At 42.2% G+C, this 13,631-nt stretch overlaps 1 protein-coding gene across 1 annotated transcript in view; it reads right to left on the bottom strand.

Annotated features, from left to right (window-relative positions):
- The window catches only part of LOC124802457 (mitochondrial basic amino acids transporter-like), a 250,623-nt gene that overhangs the window by 148,471 nt on the left and 88,521 nt on the right, over nucleotides 1–13,631 (bottom strand). The window lies entirely within an intron of this gene.

Below are 13,631 nucleotides of genomic sequence, written 5' to 3'. Positions count from 1 at the left end.
CGGCTCACGCCCCGTCCTCATAGCTTTACTTCTGCCAGTACCTCGTCTCCTACCTTCCAAACTTTACAGAAGCTCTCCTGCGAACCTTGCTTTCAGGAGTGCTAGTTCTGCAAGGTTCGCAGGAGAGCTCCTGTAAAGTTTGGAAGGTAGGAGGCGAGGTACTGGCAGAAGTAAAGCTATGAGGACGGGGCGTGAGCCATGCTTGGGTAACTCAGTCGGTAGAGCACTTGCCCGCGAAAGGCAAAGGTCCCGAGTTCGAGTCTCGGTCCGGCACACAGTTTTAATCTGCCAGTAAGTTTCATATCAGTGCACACTCCGCTGCAGAGTGAAAATCTCATTCTGAACGCAAATATTCATAAACTCGTTGACACTGAAGAGGAAACATGGAACGATTCTCGACTTTCAATCAAATCACAATGCCACAAATGTCTTTAGCACATCCTTAGCTTTACATTGTCCTCTTTACCAACAGTGATAGTGAAATGATAATGATATTTCTATTTTGTACCCCACAAGCCTTGAATCACGCAAACATTTCAAAGATATACAACATACACAGGGCCAGCATGTATAAGCACTTCAAATATACACAGTAACTACAAAGAATCTGCTAAGACAAAACATGAACTACCAGATGAATTCCTGCAAATGTCCTTGTAACACCGAAAATGCAGATCAAATACCTTGACACGATCCAAAAGTTTTCGCCGTTTAATGTGCGTTGATAACTTGCACTGTAATTCCGATTCCGAATCTGTAAGCTTTATTACAGAAACTATATTTAATATGTAATCGATGTAATACACTACTCGAAATTAAAATTGCTACACCACGAAGATGACGTGCTACAGTCGCGAAATTTAACCGACAGGAAGAAGATGCTGTGATATGCAAATCATTAGCTTTTTCAGAGCATTCACACAGGGTTGGCACCGGTGGCGACACCTACAACGTACTGACACTAGAAAAGTTTCCAACCGATTTCTCATACACAAACAGCAGTTGACCAGCGTTGCCTGGTGAAACGTTGTTGTGATGCCTCGTGGAAGGAGGAGAAATGCGTACCATCACGTTTCCGACTTTGATAAGGGTCGGATTCTAGCCTATCGCGATTGCGGTTTATAGTATCGCGACATTGCTGCTCGCGTTGGTCGAGATCCAATGACTGTTAGCAGAATATGGAATCGATGGGTTCAGGATGGTAATACGGAACGCCGTGCTGGATCCCAACGGCCTCGTATCACTCACTAGCAGTCGAGATGACAGGCATCTTATCCGCATGGCTGTAGTGGATCGTGCAGCCACGTCTCGATCCCTGAGTCAACAGATGGGGACGTTTGCAAGACAACAACCATCCGCACGAACAGTTCGACGACGTTTGCAGCAGCATGGACTATCAGCTCGGAGACCATGGCTGCGGTTACCCTTGACGCTGCATCACAGACAGGAGCGCCTGCGATGGTGCACTCAACGACGAACCTGGGTGCACGAATGGCAAAACGTCATTTTTTCGGATGAATCCAGGTTCTGTTTACAGCATCATGATGGTCGCATCCGTGTTTGGCGACATCGCGGTGAACGTACATTGGAAGCGTGTATTCGTCATCGCCATACTGGCGTATCACCTGGCGTGATGGTATGTGGTGCCATTGGTTACACGTCTCGGTCACCTAATGTTCGCATTCACGGCACTTTGAACAGTGGACGTTACATTTCAGATGTGTTACGACCCGTGGCTCTACCCTTCATTCGATCCCTGCGAAACCCTACATTTCAGCACAATATTGCACGACCGCATGTTGCAGGTCCTGTACGGGCCTTTCTGGAAACAGAAAATGTTCGACTGCTGCCCTGGCCAGCACATTCTCCAGATCTCTCACCAATTGAAAACGTCTGGTCAATGGTGGCCGAGCAACTGGTTCGTCACAATACGCCAGTCACTACTCTTGATGAACTGTAGTATTGTGTTGAAGCTGCATGGACAGCTGTACCAAGCTCTGTTTGACTCAATGCCCAGGCGTATGAAGGCCGTTATTACGGCCAGAGGTGGTTGTTCTGGGTATTGATTTCTCAGGACCTATACATCCAAATTGCGTGAAAATGTTATCACATGTCAGTTCTAGTATAATGTATTTCTCCAAAGAATACCCGTTTATCATCTGCATTTCTTCTTGGTGTAGCAATTTTAATGGCCAGTAGTGTAGTTATTTATTTCTGACTATGTAACTGATTGTTATTATAATGAAAATATTGTAAATTGTAGTATCCAGGGGAACTTTATTTAAATGTATCGATAGCAACGTCGAAATGACAGTAGCTGCGCCGTTGTTTATCTCTGCGTATGGGGAGTCCCTGTCGCGTTGCGAGCAGAGAGAAGCAGAGCACTTTGTGTCATAAAACAGGGCGGAAGTGTTTGTTGGGCGCTCGTGCAGACACGGTGTGCACCTATGATCGCGCCAGTGTAGGCGCGCCTCATTCGCTAATCTGCGAATATTGAGAGCACGGTCGCAGTGGACAGGCGGAGGAAGCTGCAATTCTAACTATTGTCTGTTCCATAATTATCTCTGGAGACGACCCGGGGTTCTCATCCAGCAGCAATAGCGGCAACTCGGCATTGTCGTCGGCTACATTTGTCATCCGCTCAGCCACAGCCGTAAAGTGACAGAGGCACTACCCAGCGACATTTCTTTCACAAAGTATGACTAACTAGAATAATAACCAGAAATAGTAAAAACTTGTATGGCACCAGTGTTGTCATCCTCAGACATCATTACCAAGCAAGGTCCCTTTCACTTCTATGCAATCACCTACTGTCGTAAGAGTATGAAAATTGATTAACTATTTACTGCCAGTATTGTTTGTTTAGTAATGACCAGTTTCAGGGTAAATTTTCTGCCTCAGTAACTACTGACTCTTGTTTTTCAGAACAGAGGCTTAACTAATTTGCAGATTTGAGTATTTAACTTCATTCACTTCAAGTAACGTAAAATTTCATTGGAAAAACTAATAACTAAAGATACAGCACAAATTAAGAGTGCACAATTCCATTTATTCAGTATTTAGCTTCTGCTTGTATGGTATGTATTTTATTGTTGTTACTTTAAAAGTAAAATCACTTGCTCATTTGCTTAAAGGGAATTCAGTTCAATCTTTCAATAATCAAAAGTAAACTGCTTGTCCTTTTCTAAATTTTACATCACGTTACATTGGGGTTACTGAAAGTAATTTTTTTTTACATAACAAAGTTTTAGTAACATTTATTTAACCAGTAACCCCATTTCAAAATTTAGTATTTCAGAATAAGTAACTGCAAACTCAGTGCTTTATGATTCATTTTTATTCTCGTGAACTGTTGTGGTGTGGAAAAGCATGACAACCTTCTATTACCACGCCAGTGATTATTTGCTTAAATTTCTTTGCCTTTACCTTTCTTAAGATTCTGGAGATTCATTGCTCTAGCGGGCTGGCGACCATATAATTATCCTCTTTTTAGCTAATCAGTGTTTTCTTTGTATTTTTTGTAGTAAATATTTGCAGTATACTCCACTCATTTCAAAATTATCATCAGTATTTAGATTAGGTTTAGAACAGATTTTTCCTTCAGAAGGGTCTGTTGTACATTTCCCTCCTATTTTCCTTCGGTAATGATAGCCTTAGTTACTGTAAAATTGCATAAGGCATATGCGATCACGGTCAATTATATCGCAATCTAGTAGGCCGATTAGGAAGGGGGAGGTTACATCCTGACGTGTTCAGAATAAAACTTTTCGAATTCTGGACGTGTAAACTACTTAACCTAGCTGACGTGTTCATATGTTTACTGACACATGTTTTCTTTATGAAGCTAGTTGGTGGATGTGTTAATGATACAGACATTTTTCTAGGTTACGCTGCTTCTACGGTACGTTATTTGTAGTCTTTGGTTTTTCAGTAAGATCACTATTATGAGGAAAGTTTTGTGACTGTGTGTTAGCATATTCTATATACTGGTTTGTTAGTGTTCCATCCCTACTCTGCTCTCTGTGACTGCCCTGATCTGGTTTTTCGGTTTTTATTTTGTCGATACTGTGTTCTTCCCTCTTGCGAATTAAAATTGTTCGAGAGAATTCTGCACTGACTGTGTAGCATGTACCTATAATGTGACGACATTGAGAATAAGTATTTCACTTGTTGTAATGTGTTCGAAACTACGTTTTTTCTTATGGCATTGATAGTAATCACTTCATTTGTCCGCCGAGATTGAATGCATAACCTCAACGTCAGTAAGTGTCTAATACCTCCAGTTTTATTTCCGAGTATATGACTTTTCTTACATGGACAATAATCATCATGTTAGCCTCAATGTGCAAAATGTTGCCCTTTCGCTTAATTGGTAGACCTCTACGACACTCTGAGGTGGGCCTTCGTGCCTAAATTTCCTCCACTCCTTCTATTGATGATTACCACTGCAATGTTAATGTAGAGAGCATGTGATATTTTGATCGCAGTGCTGGTAACTCGGAAACACCATACATAAATAGGCAACCGTGTAGTTCCTTTCCAGTTGCAATCCTCCAACCACACAGTGTGGCGTTGTTACGTCGCGTAGAGTTCCGCCCGCCCACTTCAAATGCGACTAATGACTATTTAATCGCATCAGAGTCTCTACAAGATGCGACAACTGTTTAAATAAAAAAAAGCGATATAAATCACTACTTGCAGTTCCATAAACATGTTTATTTGTCTTGTTTGCAAGTACGTGCGCCTGAATAATTTTACATAAAGCTGATGTATATATTCAAAATATTGTTCATCAAGTTAGCGACGAGGTACAGGAGGTGTGGGGAAGTAGAACTGACACTATTAAACGATCTAACGTGAAGTTGTATCTTACGACTAAATAGTTATCTGTCACTGGGGGGCCGGCCGGGGTGGCCGAGCGGTTCTAAGCGCTACAGTCTGGAACCGCGCGACCGCTACGGTTGCAGGTTCGAATCCTGCCTCGGGCAGGTTTATGTAGTTCTAAGTTCTAGGGTACTGATGACCTCAGAAGTTAAGTCCCATAGTGCTCAGAGCCATTTGAACCATTTTTTGTGACTGGGGGATCTAACAATGTGTCTAATGTGATGCAGCTGACTTGACTTTAAATTTCGTACATTGTTAATTTGATGTAACATGGTCAGAGGGAGTCTAGACGTGGAAAGCGGCTTAAGTGTGGAAATAATGAGCTGTTATGCAGAGAACCTGTCGAGTGATTTTTAATACAAATCATTCTAATTTGATGGCTTATTGCGGAATAGGCAGGGTCTATCGGCAGCAGAAGGAAGCTTATCTTGGGTATTTAACAGTAATTGGAGAGTCTAGCGCATTTAGCATTTTTTTAAATTTCGTTCTCCGTGCTCCCATACCCCGGCAGTGGGATACTTTTAACTGACGATGTTTTATGGAGGCCTTTCTGATATGTCGTATCATACTGTTTTGATTTCCTCTTGTGGGTACGTTGAATTGGTGTCCTACACAACAATTAAAGGAAAAGCAGAACAAACTGCTCTCCAACCAGTGACAATAGTGATAAGCATTACCTTATACAGCACCTTAAACGCGTCACTGGATAGCAACGTAAGAGTATTTTGCATATAACCAACCGGGAACTTGCACCGAAGCTTTGTCCTTCGTAACGAAGAGCTGAATCGATCATTTTAGGATTGCGATTCAACTTCCTTGAGAGATTCCTTAATCGTAGTCTACACTCAACTCTGAATTTCTCCCATTTGGGATATTTTGCTTAATGTGTTGTTTAAGGTGACGTTGTTTCAAATTACGGAGAGAAAATAAGGCTTCCAGAAAATAATAATGAGTTAAAGATGAGTCTGCCTTTCGACAAGTGCACAAACTATTGTTTTAACACCTAAACATGTTTCATCACTGTCGTGGCATACATGTTTCATCACTGTCGTGGCATCCTCAGTGCGTTTTTCCTTTATTTTTCTGAAATGCATACATATAGATTATGCTTAGGCTAGGAATACGTTATATCAGATTTTGTTGTTATTTAAATATTTATATTTATCTGAATAACAGCAATATGTAACATATTCATAATCTAAACGTAATGCCGGCCGGTGTGGCCGTGCGATTCTAGGCGCTTCAGTCTGGAACCGCGTGACCGCTACGGTCGCAAGTTCGAATCCTGCCTCGGGCATGGATGCGTGTGATGTCCTTAGGTTAGTTAGGTTTAAGTAGTTCTAAGTTCTAGGGGACTGATGACCACAGATGTTAAGTCCCATAGTGCTCAGAGCCTTTTGAACCATCTAAACGTAATATGTATGTATGTTTGATTGTGTGGCAATCTTCTGCAGCAGCTGGTAACATCACTGACGCGTCTGGTACAATTCTTTTTAATTACATTGTAGTCATCTCAAGACAGATAACCTATAATAATAGATGTATGTATGTATTTCAGAAAAACCCACTGAGGATGACACAAAGGTGGTAAAACACGTTTTAGTGTTAAAACAAAAAAAAATTATGTACTTGTAAAAGGGCGAACTCATCGTTCAAATGGTTCAAATGTCTCTAAGCACTATGGGACTTAACATCTGAGGACATCAGTCCCGTAGACTTAGAACTGCTTAAACCTAACTAACCTAAGGACATCACACACATCCATGCCCGAGGCAGGATTCGAACCTGCGGTCGTAGAAGCAGCGCGGTTCCGGACTGAAGCGCCTAGAGCCGCTCGGCCACAGCAGCTGGCGCAACTCATCGTTCATTCATTGCTATTATTATTAATGTTATATAAGTAGCGAAGAAAAAGGGACAGTCCGTGCCAAGCTGAGGCTTACACTACGTCCTCTAGGCCCTTCACGTGACACTAGTCGCACAACCCCAAAAACACACGTTTTCCATATTAGTTGCATTGTGCTGCCAGTACTCCATATCAGCGACCTCAGTAGTCATTAGACATCGTGAGAGATCCGAACAGGGCGCTCAGCGGAACCCACGGATTTCATACATTGTCAGGTGATTGGGTGTCACTTGTGTCATCCGTCTGTAAGCGTGATTTCCTCACTCCTAAACATCCCTAGGTCCATTGTTTCCGATGTAATAGTGAAGTGGAAACGTACAGCATAACAGCGTATAGGCCGACCTCGTCTGTTGACTGACAGAGACCGCCGAAAGTTATAGAGTGTCGTAATGTGTAATAGATAGACGTCTATCCAGACCATCACACAGGAATTACAAACTGCATCAGGATCCACTGCAAGTACTCTGACAGTTAGGCTGGAGGTGAGAAAACTAGGATTTCATGGTCGAGCGGCTGCTCATAAACCACACATCACGCCGGTAAATGCCAAACGACTCCTCACTTGGTGTAAGGAGCGTAAACATTGGACGATTGGACAGTGGAAAAACGTTGTGTGGAGTGAGGAATCACGGTACAGAATGTGGCGATCCGATGTCAGGGTGTGGGTGGGTATGTTGAATGCCCGGTGAACATCATCTGCCAACAGTAAAATTCGGAGGCGGTGGTGTTATGGTGTGGTCGTGTTTTTCATGCAGGGGACTTGTACCACTTGTTGTTTTGCGTGGCACTATCACAGCATAGGCCCACAGTGATGTTTTAAGCACCTGCTTGTTTCCCACTGCTGAAGAGCAATGCGGGGACGGCGTTCGCATCTTTCACCACGATCGAGCACCTGTTCATAATACACGTCTTGTGGCGGAGTGGTTACCCGGCAATAACATCCCTGTAATGGACTGGCCTGCACAGATTCCTGACCTGAATCCTACAGAACGCCGTTGGGATGTTTTGGACCGCCGATTTCATGCCATGACTCACCGGCCGACATCGATACCTCCCCTCAGTGTAGCACTCTGTGAAGAATGGGCTGCCATTCCCCAAGAGACCTTCAAGCACCTGACTGAACGTATGCCTGCAAGAGTAGAAGCTGTCATCAAGGCTAAGGGTGGGCCAAAATCATATTGAATTACAGCATTACCGATGGAGGGAGCCACGAACTTGTAAGTCATTTTCAGCCAGGTGTCCCGATATTTTTGATCACATAGTGTATGTTCGAATCCCAAACGGCACATAATTTTAACTTGTTACGTATAATCAACGCAGCACGTGTTCAGTATAGGATAAGAACCTCCACTCTCATATATTTAACTAGTTTCAGATCGGGTATTTCCATAGCTAACTCGTGAACTAGGCTGATTCTGTCGATCATCTTTATATGTGGAAAAGACGTTGCAAACACATTCTTCATCGATCTGTCTCGTGTTCTGAAGGTAACATTAAGTACGAATCACATCAAAGCTGTATCAGGTTTTCAATCTTTTTCTCTCTTATTATGTAACAAGGAACCTCTTGAGTGCGAGGTCGCAAGTTCAGTCTTCAGTAACGCTCGTTTGAAAGTGTTGTGAGAACTATAATAATAGGAAAAATATTACCTGCTAATGACTCACTCTGTGCATCAAGAGGGCGACAGAAAATGTGTGCCAGCGAGATGCAGAACTCAACCACTTTGGGATGCATCTATCGCACTGCGCAAAACGGACGTTAAGAAATGTTCAAAAGAAATCCTTAACTTGCACCATGAATACCGAATGAAAAATGATGCGCCTCTGTGATCACAAAGGTTCGCACCATAACGATCGATGGTAAAATCCTTGAAAGTAACAAACCGTGCAGGACGTTCACCTAGAAAGCATATATTGGTGTAACGTGGTGATGAGAATGATGGAATATGGTGCATGCAACCGAATGTGAAACAGTCTGTCGTCGAGTTTATCGTGAAACTGGCTATCCTATAAGGCGTAGCTGCATATAGTGCAATAACATGCTTTATAGGCACAGAAGAAACAAACATCCTGAGGCTGAATTTGTCCAATAGTTCCAGGTGGTATGGACTGCAATGTCACACACTTTACAGGAGCAATAGTTTCCTCTAAAGTAAATTTTTATCCGCAGACCAGGAATCAAAAGCAAGTTATTTTGACCAGCTACTGTGCAAAACCAGTGCTCATGCGCCTAGTTGTAGCTCTCTTACGCCCATTTTCCGACTCTTACTTGCTGTGTCGTAAATATTCCCTGCTGCCCTTGCAAGATCACGCACATGAGAAAGACTCATAGGGAGCAAAGCATGTCCAATTTACAATAAATAACTTTCCAGTTCATCCACCATCCAGATTAACAGTCGGCATAATTATATACGAAGACATTAAGGGTTTGAAGTTAGTTGATCTTGATACTACTCTCTTGATACATCTAATTTCCTGGGTTCCTTTCACATGTATTTCCTCTTAAAATCCCGATTGGTTGAGGATGAAAACAAATTCCTTGCTGAAAGATGGAATAAGTTTGTTTATCTCATCTACAAATTTTCAGGCCGATGCCGCAGGTTGCTGTGCACCGTCAAGTTGACGCTTTGTTTGAAATTTCATTATCTTATGTCTTCCAGTTCTGTAGCAAATCATGCAACCATCCACTGCTTCCCTTGCAATCGCTGTAATCTATGTCGCGCAGTTTGATGTGCGTAACGTAGTAGGTCACCACCTTGCACGTTCTGTAAATTATATCGAGTATTCTTGAAACCCACAGGCACCAGTTTTTGCAGCAAGTGCCCCCTGCCCTCCCTTGGATATCCGTAGTTTTTCTCATGCACTACACGATCATAACTGCTGCAGATTTATTCGAAATCTGTTCATATTTTTTTTACTATACTGCTGATATTCTTCCATGTGTGTAATTATGTTTAGTACCCGCTCCTTGGACAATAACTGTCCTTCACTACGTTTCACTGCGGACGGGATTTTTGTCTTCATATCCGACAAGGATGATGAACTACATGGCTCGACACCTATTTCATTATTACTTTCACTTTTTAAAATCGTGTCAACATCATTGTACTCCTCATGTACATCGTCCACACAGTCGAGCGTGTACGACACCACACATTTCACTGACTCATCTGACTCATCTTTCAGAAACGCAAATATCTGCCACTTCTTTCTATCTCGGCTCCTTTATGACGAAATGTGAACTTCGGCAACTTTTGTTGTAGGTATAAAGCAATATTTGCTTTGTTTATTGTTGCCGTTTCTCTGCTTTGTATCAACACCACTAGCACTGAAGCACTGTTGTGAGTTACTCATCGACTAAGCAGTTCAACTACGTTCCGTAGACTCATGCTGTGCTCACCATGGGATACCTCCAGTCCGTCCCCTTTTGCCATTAGCAGACAATATTGTGGCTGTATGGTAGACAATATGTGGGTCGGCCGGCCGGGGTGGCCGAGCGGTTCTAGGCGCTACAGTCTGGAACCGCGTGACCGCTACGGTCGCAGGTTCGAATCCTGCCTCGGGCATGGGTGTGTGTGATGTCCTTTGGTTAGTTAGGTTTAAGTTGTTCTAAGTTCTAGGGGACTGATGACCTGAGAAGTTAAGTACCATAGTGCTCAGAGCCATTTGAACCAACCAATATGTGGGTCGTCGAACGCCGTAAACATCTTTGGCCTTTTGCGACGTCGGACTCAACGGGTTCAAATATGAGAAGTTCTAGCACCTACTCCTACTGCATCAGCTAATCTTTGAAGAAATGCAAACTTCGTTTATTTTTTATTTATGAAAACACAGCTGAGTTAAATTATAAGAAATAAATCGGTTATTAGGCAGCTACTTGCACGAAGCAGTTCGAGTAATATCGAAAGTGACTGGTACCAGATGAATTCGCAACTGTCATACAAATACGTTTATCATCTGGAGCGCCTGAAGACAAAATTTCCATGCTGTTGATACCAAACATATAAGAATACGTCTGTTACCGTCACAGAGAAATAACAAGGGGAAGAGAAAAGCTGAATTTTGCTCGCGTCTGTTTCGTCTACAGTAAGTGATAAGCATAGTTATTTGAATCACAGAAGCAGAGTCCGCGACCAAGGAGGTCTCTGAGATAACAGACTGCGGATAACAGACCGCTACGAACCCCCTGGAGAGCGACAGCTGACCGATACAAGTATGCAGTCAACCAGCTGCGAGAAAAAGTGAGAAATGCCACAGTAAATAACTGGACTCTAAAACTTGGGAAACGACACCTTGAACTGCTTTTTAATTATGTCATCTGTCATCTGACATGTTTGATGCGGCCCACCACGAATTGCTTTTCCGTGTCAACCTCTTCATCGCACCCAACGGCATCAATTATTTATGGGATATACTTCAATCTCTGTGTCCCCCTGCATTCTTTACCACAGAAGTTACTCCTTGATGTCTTAACTCAGTTCCTATCATCGTCTCCTGTTTTTCTTCTTAACGTCTGGAACCGCGCGACCGCTTCGGTCGCAGGTTCGAATCCTGCCTCGGGCATGGCTGTGTGTGTTCTCCTTAGGTTAGTTAGGTTTAAGTAGTGCTAAGTTCTAGGGGACTGATGACCTGAGAAGTTAAGTCCCATAGTGCTCAGAGTCATTTGAACGATTTGAATCTCTCCTCGCTGACTCTGCGAAGAACATCCTCGTTCCCTGTCGGTTCACCGGATTTTCAATAATCTTCTGTAGCAGCACGTCTCAAACGCTCTGATTCTCTTCTTTTCCCGTTTTCTGACGGCCCATGATTCATTTCCATACAGTGCTGTGCTCCTACTGCTCGAGCTGCTGTAATGCTGCTATACGGATGTTATTCATATTTGCAAGCGTCCACAGCACACGGCCAAGTCGGCCGACATGGCCGTACCCTGCCGGCTGACGGAGGAATCCCAGTAAAATGGGATTGATCTGACGTAGCTGGACATATTCGGTGTAGCGGGCGTCTGTTGTTGCTGATTTGTGGTTGTGTTCCACACTTAATTAACAACTATGGACGTAGACAAGTTTATAAGTCTTATGATGAGAACAAGTCACTGTGGAATATGCAAGACAAGAGTTATCACCACAGCGACTTAACAGGGGAAACTGTGGTTGAATATTGCAGAAGACTTGAGTGTGGAAGACGGTGGAAACGCCGATGATAAAGTAGCAGAAAATATAATACTGAACGATCATATTTTTTGACCATGTGATATGTGACGTACAGTGTACATTCAACAAGACTGTTTAAAAAAATTCTAGACACTATATATAAAAATAGAAGCGTGAAGGCAGAAATAGTACAGATCTTGGAAAAATTACATATTGTGATGTTTTACTATTGAATTCTCTGCTCTTTTTGTACATCAAAAACAGACGGCAAATACTCCATTCAATAAGACTTAATAAATTCTAGAAATTATATTTAAAATCAAAACTGAGAGCTATCCCTTCAACCATACCTTCACTTATGTAACTAGAATCCTCTAAAGTACTAAAACCTCTTTCATTCGCACAGTTCCCCTGACCAAAAGAACGTGATAAATTTATCTCCGAAGGAATCCACTGCACTAACACCACAGATCTCGCCGACAGAAGCGTATCTTTTTTTATCGATTGTGTTAACCGGCAGGTGAATGCAGCTGCTGGTTCTTCCTCTCCATTTCAATTACGTAGTTGTGTAACAATTATATTCATTCGAGTATAATGCCAACATTATCAGGCGTAGTCGTTACTCCAAACGCACTTGTCGAGTCTTAGAAAGAAACTTGCTCAAATTATTTTGCGTTGCTCCAAGTTGTGATTATGGAAACAACATCACCATGTGTCTTCAGTTCAATTGCCTCCCGACGGAGTGGCGACCGGTCGTGTGACAGATACGCCCGACTGCAGTGGACGAGCTTCATTTGTCTGCCGTCGTCGCACGATCATACGGATAACCTATTAGTCGGACTACATATTATTACAATCATTGACCAAAAGATAAGTTTACTGAAGTTAAATATAGAAGGAAACTTTGCATCAAGTTGAGGATGGGACTGATTGTTAGGTAGAACCAATGTGGACTCATTTGAGTGACGTTCGTTATTGACATGAATCTAATACCTCTCAGCTCTGTTTGCAGATATTTCAGGAGCATATGACTTACGTATTTATACCAGTTCTACCTCAAAAATTATTAAATGTGAGTAGCTCTTCCAGGTATGTGTCAGGAATCAAATCATTCTTAAATGAACATAAAATATTTGTTCCACATAATAAGCCACTACATAGTTCAAGAACTATACGAAAAGGCTTTCAGCATTGTGCTATTTTGCGTATTTCGGTTTACACAAGCTATATTTCAGATCCAGAAACCGTTTTTTTTTCTCCATCAATCAACGTTCTTCAGTATGCTGATGACATACGCACAATGTTGTAGACAAAACTTTACCTGCAGTGGAGTATTTTGTAGATGAAGCTGTCACAACATTAATCCGATGGCTTGATGAACACGGTCTTTCAGTACAAGAAAACAGATCCTCTGTTGTACACTTTACGAAACAACGAATTTAATATGGTATCAAGCAACTGGATAATAGATAATTCCCAGTCAAACAATTCGTGAAATTTTTGGGCATAATTTTAGAGAATCATTTCACTTGGTTTAACAACACTGAATATATTACAAATGAAATAGAACAGTCTAAAATGTTATGAAGTCAGTCGCTGCTACTTCGTATCTTCTGATTTCTTCGCATCTACTGATATTATAGAGATCTCTAACAGGATCAGGACTAGACTGTGGAAACTTCCTATACGGCAAGA

This window comes from Schistocerca piceifrons, chromosome 6 (genome assembly GCF_021461385.2).
Source record: "Schistocerca piceifrons isolate TAMUIC-IGC-003096 chromosome 6, iqSchPice1.1, whole genome shotgun sequence".
Classification (NCBI taxonomy): Eukaryota; Metazoa; Arthropoda; class Insecta; order Orthoptera; family Acrididae; genus Schistocerca; species Schistocerca piceifrons.
The sequence above is the reverse complement of the archived record's forward strand: the minus strand, read 5'-3'. Positions and strand labels throughout refer to the sequence as shown.